The sequence below is a fragment of the Nicotiana attenuata genome, chromosome 7 (assembly GCF_001879085.1).
Source record: "Nicotiana attenuata strain UT chromosome 7, NIATTr2, whole genome shotgun sequence".
Taxonomy (NCBI): Eukaryota; Viridiplantae; Streptophyta; class Magnoliopsida; order Solanales; family Solanaceae; genus Nicotiana; species Nicotiana attenuata.
The window spans coordinates 4,787,846-4,796,923 of NC_031995.1; positions in this window are offsets into that span (position 1 = coordinate 4,787,846).

The window sequence follows — 9,078 nt, forward strand, 5'->3', positions numbered from 1 at the left end:
GACAACCTAAGAAACGAAGTTCTACATGATCGAAGGGGATATGAGGTACAACACTTTGTTCGGAAGGCCATGGGTCCACAACATGAGGGCGGTACCTTTGACCTTACACCAGGCGCCGAAATTTCCCACGCTGAGGGGAGTCAAAACGGTCTACGGAGAATAGTTGACCGCAAGGGAAATGTTTGCTGTCGTGGAAGTGATCCCCGTGCCCGTGATCTCAACATCATAAAGCGCGGAACCGACCAAAAAGAAGAAACTAAATAGCAATCGATGATACCGGCCTCAGTCGAACCGGAGAAACAGGAAGAACAAGGAGCGTACGGTAAGGACGATTAAAGTGTCCTGAGATCATTCATAGCACCCGATGACACCGACGCCACCAAATCAACAATTGAGGAGTTGGAGCAAATTATATTAATCGAGCACCTACCGGATCGAAAGGTATACCTAGGCATGGGGTTAACCCCCGAGCTCAGGGAAAAACTTATTCATTTTCTTAAAGCTAACGCCGATTGTTTTGCCTGGTCCCATCTAGACATGACAGGGATCCCACTGGAGGTAACCACTCATAAGTTGAGTTTGGATCTGAAGTTCCATCCGGTCAAGCATAAGAGAAGGACATAGTCCGAGATCAAACAAGCATTCATCAAGGATGAGGTATCCAAGCTTCTAAAAATAGGTTCCATCCGGGAAGTTAAATACCCAGATCGGTTAGCTAACATAGTGGTAGTACCTAAAAAAGGAAATAAACAGAGGATGTGTGTAGATTATAAGGATCTAAACAAGGCATGTCCAAAGGATTCTTTCCCTTTGCCTAACATCGATCGAATGATCGACTCGACGGCCTGACACGAGATACTCAATTTTCTCGATGCCTACTTCGGGTAAAACCAAATTCGGATAGAGATCAACCCCGACAAAAACTCCATAGAGGACATCACCGTAGTCGACAACGTCAAGGTAGTTCAAAGACTGACCGGGCGGATTGTCACGCCCCGACCTTGGGGAGCGCGACTGGCGCTCAAACGAGATATCCCAGTCAAGAAAGCCTACTTGATGCCTTCTACCCGACCTTACCCATGAATAAAGTGAAGAAGTGTACTAATCGTTAGACAATGAGGGGATTTCATGAACAACACCAATTTCATTACCATTAGTTACTTCATTTACAGTTCCCAAAATACATTACACATTCATAGTTTAGAAGTGGAAACATGTGATACATATACAATATTTCTAGTTTGACTTGCCAAAATAAAGATACAACCCACACTGTGTGTCACGACCCTGATTTCCCACCCTCGGGAGTCGTGATGACGCCTACTCGTGGAAGCTAGGCAAGGCTAATATTATAAAATCATTACCTTCCTTTTATTAAACATGTTCAACAATTTAAAATAATAAGTGATTAAACAACGGAATAAATTAAATAACCAAAAATGCGAAAGACAAAAAAACTTAATAATTCAACCAAACACTGCTACATAATCTGAAGTATAATACTACCCAGAATTTGGTGTTACAAGTCACGGACTATCTAAGAATGCTACAGATAAGGTCTAAATGGAAATACATAGATCTGTCTCTGAATAAGTAGAAACAAATAGAGAATTGATAGGAGGAAGCGCCAAGGCCCGCAGACGTTTGCAGGACTACCTCGGGTCGCCTGAATGGACAGAGGAGAGCACCCTCATTGCGGTCCAAACGCTCCGGTATCAGTAACTGCACACAGTGCAGGGTGTAGTATCAGCACAACCGACCCCATGTGATGGTAAGTGCCTAGCCTAACCTCGGCGAAGTAGTGACGAGTCTAGGACTAGACTACCAAATAAACCTGTGCAGTTAAATCATATACTGCGGAAAATAAAAGCAGATATTCACAGTTAAAGGTAGGAGGGGGAAACATGCTGTGGGTTATTTTAGGTAATAGCATAAATCAATAGAGAAATATAAGGAACGCCATAAATCAATTACTAGCAAAAGATAAGGAAATAAGAAACAAGTACACATGTAATACCGTTGCAGGCGTGCAACCCGATCCCATTTCATATATTACCGTTGCAGGCGTGCAACCCGCTCCCATTTCATATATTACCGTTGCAGGCGTGCAACCCGCTCCCATTTCATATATTATCGTTGCAGGCGTGCAACCCGCTCCCATTTCATTTATCAACACCAACCATAAAAGAATCCCGGTAAGGGAACAATAATATAACAACAATATCCCGGCAAGGGAACAATAATATAACAACATCCCCGGCAAAGGAACAATAATATCACAACAACATCCCGGCAAGGGAACAATAATGATAATCCTTATATGAAACACGAATAAACCTCAGTGAAGTCACAACAATTACAATACAAGACTCACAGGCATGCTTGACACTGACGTATAGATACTCGTCACCATGCCAATACGTCGTACTCCACAATTAACACATAGCAAATAAGACACACCTCCTAATCCCTCAAGCTAAGGTTAGACCAAACACTTACCTCAAACTTCCACGGGCAACTCAAGCCTCAAACACCGCTTTTCCTTTAGAATTCGCCTCCAAATAACTCATATCTAGTCCAAATTAATTTAACAACATCAATAAATGCTAAATAATTCAATCCCAATGCTAAATTATAGGTTTTCTATCATTTTCCCCAAAAAGTCAAAAATCGACCCAGGGCCCGCTTGGTCAAAACACAAGGTTCGGACCAAAACCCGATCACCCATTCACCCACCAGCCCGGATATGTAATTAGTTTCGGCATCCGACCCCAAAACGAGGTCTAAATTCCAATTATACAAAAATCCTTAACTCTACCCAGATCCCCAATTTTCTACCCTTAAGAACATGATTTAGGCCTAGAAATCTGATGGGTGTTAATGGAAATTGAAGAAAACAAGTCTAAGAACACATACCTATGGTTTTGTGGTGAAATCCCTCTTCAAAAATCGCCCAAGTTCGAGTTTAAGTGAAAAAGTTATGAAGTTTTGAAGAAATCCCGTTTTGCTACTGTTCTAAAATAACTGGACGGGGAACTTATGCGTTCGCACACGATTGGATGCGTTCGCATAGAACAAATGGTGACCCCCAGAATTAACTCTATGCTATCGCGGACGTACCTATGCGATCGCATAGAACAAATGGTGACCCCCAGAATTAACTCTATGCTATCGTGGACCTACCTATGCAATCGCATAGAACAAATGATGACCCCCAGAATTAACTCTATGCGATCGCGGACCTTCCTATGCGATCGCATAGCACAAAATAGGGCCCCCTGAGACTACACTATGCTATCTCGAACCTTCCTATGCGATCGTATAGCACAAAAACCTGGACACCAGCAAACAACAAGAACACCAGATTTTCTAAGTCCAAAAACACTCCGACGCCTATCCGAAACTGACCCAAGCCCTCGGGGCTCTAAACCAAACATGCACGCAAGTCTAAAAACATCATACGGACTTGCTATAATCAAATCGTCAAAATAACATCTTAAACAACAAATTTAGCATAGAAATCTAAGAAAAATCTCAAAAACTTTCAAAGTATCAAATTTCACAACTACGGGTCCGAATCACATCAAACGACTTCCATTTCTTACCAAATTTCACAGACGCATCTTAAATGTCATATTGAACCTGTACCGGGCTCCAGAACCAAAATATGGGCCCGATACCATATATTTCAAATATAATCAAATTTCCAAAAACTCTTATATTTTCAGTAAAACAATTTCTTTCAAAAATTCATTTCTCGGGCTTGGGACCTCGGAATTTGATTCCGGACATACGCTCAAGTCCCATATTTTCCTACGGACCCTCCGGGACCGTCAAATCACAGGTCCGGGTCCGTTTACCCAAAATGTTGACCGAAGTCAACTTAAATTCAATTTTAAAGGCCAAATTAACATTTTCCTCACATTTCCACATAAAAGCGTTCCGGATATACGCCCGGACCGCGGACGCAAAATCGAGGTGAAGAAAAAGGAGGATTCTAAGGCCTCGGAACACAGAATTTACTCGTAAATCAAGTGATAAGTCATCACATCCTCCACCTCTAAAACAACAGTTCGTCCTCGAACGGACATAAGAAGGAAGTACCTGAGTCGGAGAAAAGATGGGGATAACGGCTCTGCATATCGGACTCGGACTCCCAGTAAACAATAACCCACACTGTATCGAACTTCCTCTGAGTCCGTGGGGGTCCAACAACAAAGTCCATAGTGATACGCTCCCACTTCCACTCGGGAAGCTCAATCCTCTGAAACAAACCACCAGGTCTCTGTTGCTCGTACTTTACATGCTGACAATTTAAACACCGCGCCACATACGCAACAATATCCTTCTTTATCCTCCTCCACCAATAGTGCTGCCGCAAATCCTGATACATCTTAGCGGCGCCCGGATGAATAGAGTACCGGGAACTATGGGCCTCCTCTAGAATCAACTCCCGAAGTCCATCCACATTAGGCACACAAATACGACCCTGCATCCTCAAAACTCCATCATCTCCTAATGTAACCTGTTTGGCACCACCTTGCTGCACCGTGTCTCTAAGGACGCACAAATGAGGATCCTCATACTGTCGATCTCGGATACACTCCAATAAAGAAGAACGAGCGACTGTGCAAGCTAATGAACGGATGGGCTTAGAAACATCCAATCTCACGAACTGATTGGCCAAAGCCTGAACATCCAAAGCAAGCGGCCTCTCACCGACCGGAATATACGCAAGACTGCCCATACTGGCTGACTTCCTACTCAAAGCATCGGCCACCACATTGGCTTCCTCGGATGATATAAGATGGTAATATCATAGTCTTTCAATAGCTCCAACAACCTCCTCTGCCTCAAATTTAACTCCTCTTGCTTGAACAAGTATTGCAAACTCTTGTGATCCGCGAACACCTCACATGACACGCCATATAAATAGTGCCTCCAAATTTTCAATGCGTGAACAATGACTACTAACTCTAAATCATGGACTGGATAATTCTTCTCATGAATCTTCAACTGGCGCGAAACATAAGCAATGACCTTGCCATCCTGCATCAACACCGCACCAAGTCCAATACGAGATGCATCACAATAAACTGTATATGGCCCTGAACCTGTGGGCAAAACCAACACCGCGTGGTCGTCAAAGCTTTCTTGAGCTTCTGAAAGCTCGCCTCACACTCGTCCGACCACCTGAACTAGGCACGCTTTTGGGTCAACCTGGTCATCGGGGCTGCAATAGATGAAAATCCCTCCACAAACCGACGATAATAGCCTGCCAAACCCAAGAAACTCCGGATCTCTGTAGCTGATGCGGGTCTAGGCCAGTCCTTGACTGCCTCTATCTTCTTTGGACCTGAATACCCTCTGCTGAAATAACATGACCCAAGAAAGCAACTGACCCCAACCAAAACTCGCACTTCGAAAACTTAGCATACAACTGACTATCTCTTAAAGTCTGAGGAACAACTCTCAGATGCTTCTCATGCTCCCCCCGGCTGCGGGAATAAATAAAAAATCATCATTGAAGACTATCATGAATGAATCCAAGTAAGGCCTGAACACTCAGTTCATCAAATCCATAAAAGCTGCTGGGGCATTGGTCAACCCAAATGACATCACCAAGAACTCATAATGCCCGTACCGAGTGCGGAAAGCTGTCTTAGGGACATCGGATGCCCTAGTACTCAACTTATGGTAGCCAGATCTCAAGTCAATCTCCGAAAATACCTTGGCACCCTAAAGCTGATCAAATAAACCATCAATCCTTGACAGTGGATACTTATTCTTGATTGTACCTTGTTCAACTGTCGGTAATCGATACACATTCGCATCGATCCATCCTTCTTCTTAACAAACAACACCGGCGCACCCTAAGGCGAGACACTAGGTCTAATGAAGCCTTTCTCAAGCAAGTCTTGCAATTGCTCCTTTAACTCTTTCAACTCAGGCGAGGCTATACGATACGTCGGGATAGAAATTGGGTTAGTGCCCGGAGCCAAATCAATACAGAAGTCAATATCCCTGTCGGGTGGCATACCCGGCGGGTCTGAAGGAAATACCTCAGGAAACTCACGAACAACAGGCACAGAATCATTAGAAGGAACCTCGGCACTAGAATCACGAACATATGCCAAATAGGCCAAACACCCCTTCTCGACCATGCGCCGAGCCTTCATATATGAGATAACACTACGGGTAGAATGACCAGGAGTCCCTCTCCACTCTAAATGAGGCAATGGTCGCGGCCTACCCGCACTACTAATTGAGTAGCGAGAGAGGGTCGGAGCAGCTTTTACCTGATTTAGGGTCGGGATCAAATCCACAGAGAGCTAGAATTTGGAATCGAGTATCTATCTAGTGTAGAATTGCATATGTGTTCCAAATTACACTTCTATTCATTTTTGGGGTTTTTGTTTACTTCTACTATTATCAAACTACAAATGGTAATTGCAACTAAATTATGCTAAGAGTTATAATGCTACGAGTTGTTCAAATAGGTTTAAAAGGCACTAGGGTAGTGACTTCTGCCTAGGTAGTCAATTGACGGGTACTTGAATCTAAGGCACGTTGACAAGTTTGGGGAATATGTTATAACTGTTGCACGACTTTACCCACTCTACACCTCTCGGTGGTTCGAGTGATTTTGCCCAAATTGGCTTTCTCAAGACCAATTGGGTATGCAAATTTGCACAAGCAACTAGGGTTCAATTCGGGTATTACTCTCTCGAGGTTTAACCCTTTAATTGGGGCTATCAATCTCTTGAGTACGCCCCAATTCATTGTTGGACCAATTTCGGAGACTTAGGTTCTCTTTCTCAAGAAGAGCTCAAGTCAACTCAACACAAACTAGTGTTTGCAACCACTAATTCAGAAATTAACCATGAAATTGGCCCAAATAACAAACACACATAGTTAAATTAGCCCTAAAATACAAGACTCATCAATTACCCACACTAGGGTTGAGCCACAACCCTAGCTTATGGGTCTAGCTACTCATATTCAAAGAAGAAAAGCAAGAAATAGATGAAGAAAAGCTTATATTAACTAATCACTAAGTTAGATACAAAGATTCAATGACTAAAAGTAGCTAGAATTGCCCAAAATGGCTTAGAAAGTCGAACCCACGAGTGCAACTACTTAATTACAATATCCGATACCCTAAAAATGGAAAAAGAAGCTATTTATACTAGGCTAAAAAATCTGGACAAAAATGCCCCTGCGGGGTTAGTGCGGACCGCACAAAATGGACCGCGGTCCGCACTGGGGCTTTGGCCTTGAAAAACAGCTCTCTGAATCTTGGTATCGCGGACCGTAGAGAATGTACTGCGTCTGCGGAGGCTTCTCGTGCGGTCCGCATAAAATGGACTGCGGACCGCATTGGCTTGAAAACTCCAAATTGCAACTTCTCTGATTCTTGGCTCTGCGGACCGCACTAAATCGACTGCGGCCGCATTACATTCATAGCGGACCGCATAAAACCTAGTGCGGCCGCACTGCCTCTTAGCCTGGAAGTTAGCCTCTCTGAATCTCCTAGTGCGGACCGCACAAAGTGGTGTGCGGCCGCACTGGGCCTGTTTTGCCCGAGCTTGTCTTGTCTTTGGCACTTGTGCATGTTTCACTCCTTTTGAGCTGATCTTTGACATCTCGTCACTTTGATGATCAAACCTGCAATCAAGCACAACTTGTGAGCCATTTGGGACGATTTTGTATGAATTTCTACTCAAAGCATAAGCAAGAAGGAGTATAAAATGCGTCAAAATATCTAGTTATCAACTCCCCCAAACTTAAGCTTTTGCTTGTCCTCAAGCAAACAAAATAAGACCCACCCCTTAAGGGAAAAACCAAGAAATTTTCAGCCGTCCTAAAGTAACCTCAACTAGCCTCAATTGGGACTAACAATTGCCCTCAATACACATGAATCATTAACACATTTACTCTTTTTAAAACACCATGGATCAAGTGCGACACAAGAGCATCAAGAATTGACTCAACACATCAAAGAACTCTTTTCTATTACTTTGGTCATTGTGGAACCCAAACTCACACATCCTCAACTTTCCCTATGCAATCCTCACCTTTAAGATAATGGCACTCAGAACGAGGATAATGGGAATTCACTCATCTCTATCAAGAAAAAGAGTCACAAGTCCGGCTTTAGGTACCATATGCTTGCCCCTTATGTAAGTATCCACTAATGTAAGCTTCATTCAACTCAAGATCATATAGGGCTTTTGTGGAGACATTGCGAAGGCTTTTGGTTCAGGGTAGGAAATGTTTTGGTCTAAGTAGGTTCCATCTTCCCTTAAGCACTTCTTTTGATTCATTTGGCATCCATTCACTTGACTCTTTGAGTCGTTTCACTTCTTTCCAAGGGGTTAGAGAGACACACCGTCACTCTTTCTTATGAATTTCAAACCTTTTCTCCTTTTTCAACTTTCCACACCTTTCATTCTTTGCTTTTCTTTGAATCCCTTTTATTCTTTTTCACATTGAACTTTCTTTTTGTCTTTTTGCTTTTTTTTTTTTTTCATTGCCTTTCCTTTTCTTCATTTTTGTGCCTTTTTACCACTTTGTTGCAATCCTCGTCTCTCTCCCAAACTTATACTTTTGCCATGTGCTAAAGGAAAGATCGAGTGCCAAGAGAGGGTATCTTTTAAAACGGTTATAGGCTCGTATCATGGTTATTGAAGGAAAAAGGTCTAAGGCTCAAAAGGGTTGACTAGGGATCTTATCATTGGTAGGTTATGGAAGTGTTCAAGCTATCATTTGGACCAAGGAGAGCCTATAATCGTGTCTCAAGTCAAAATTCACTTAGGATTTCGCCTCAACAAACATTCAGGGCAAGTTCTAGACCAATGGCTCGGGACATGGTTGCAATATGATTACTCACCACACAAGCTATGGGATTGCTAAAGACACAGAGTTGGGGGCCCACAACGACGTTAGATAAGATTCAAGCTTACAATGGTCCCGAAAAACCACTTGATGATTATCGGCCAACACAAGAGTCTCAAGGTCACGACTTTCACCATCCTAAATACAACAACTTGTTTTTGACCATAAGATCAAAGGCAA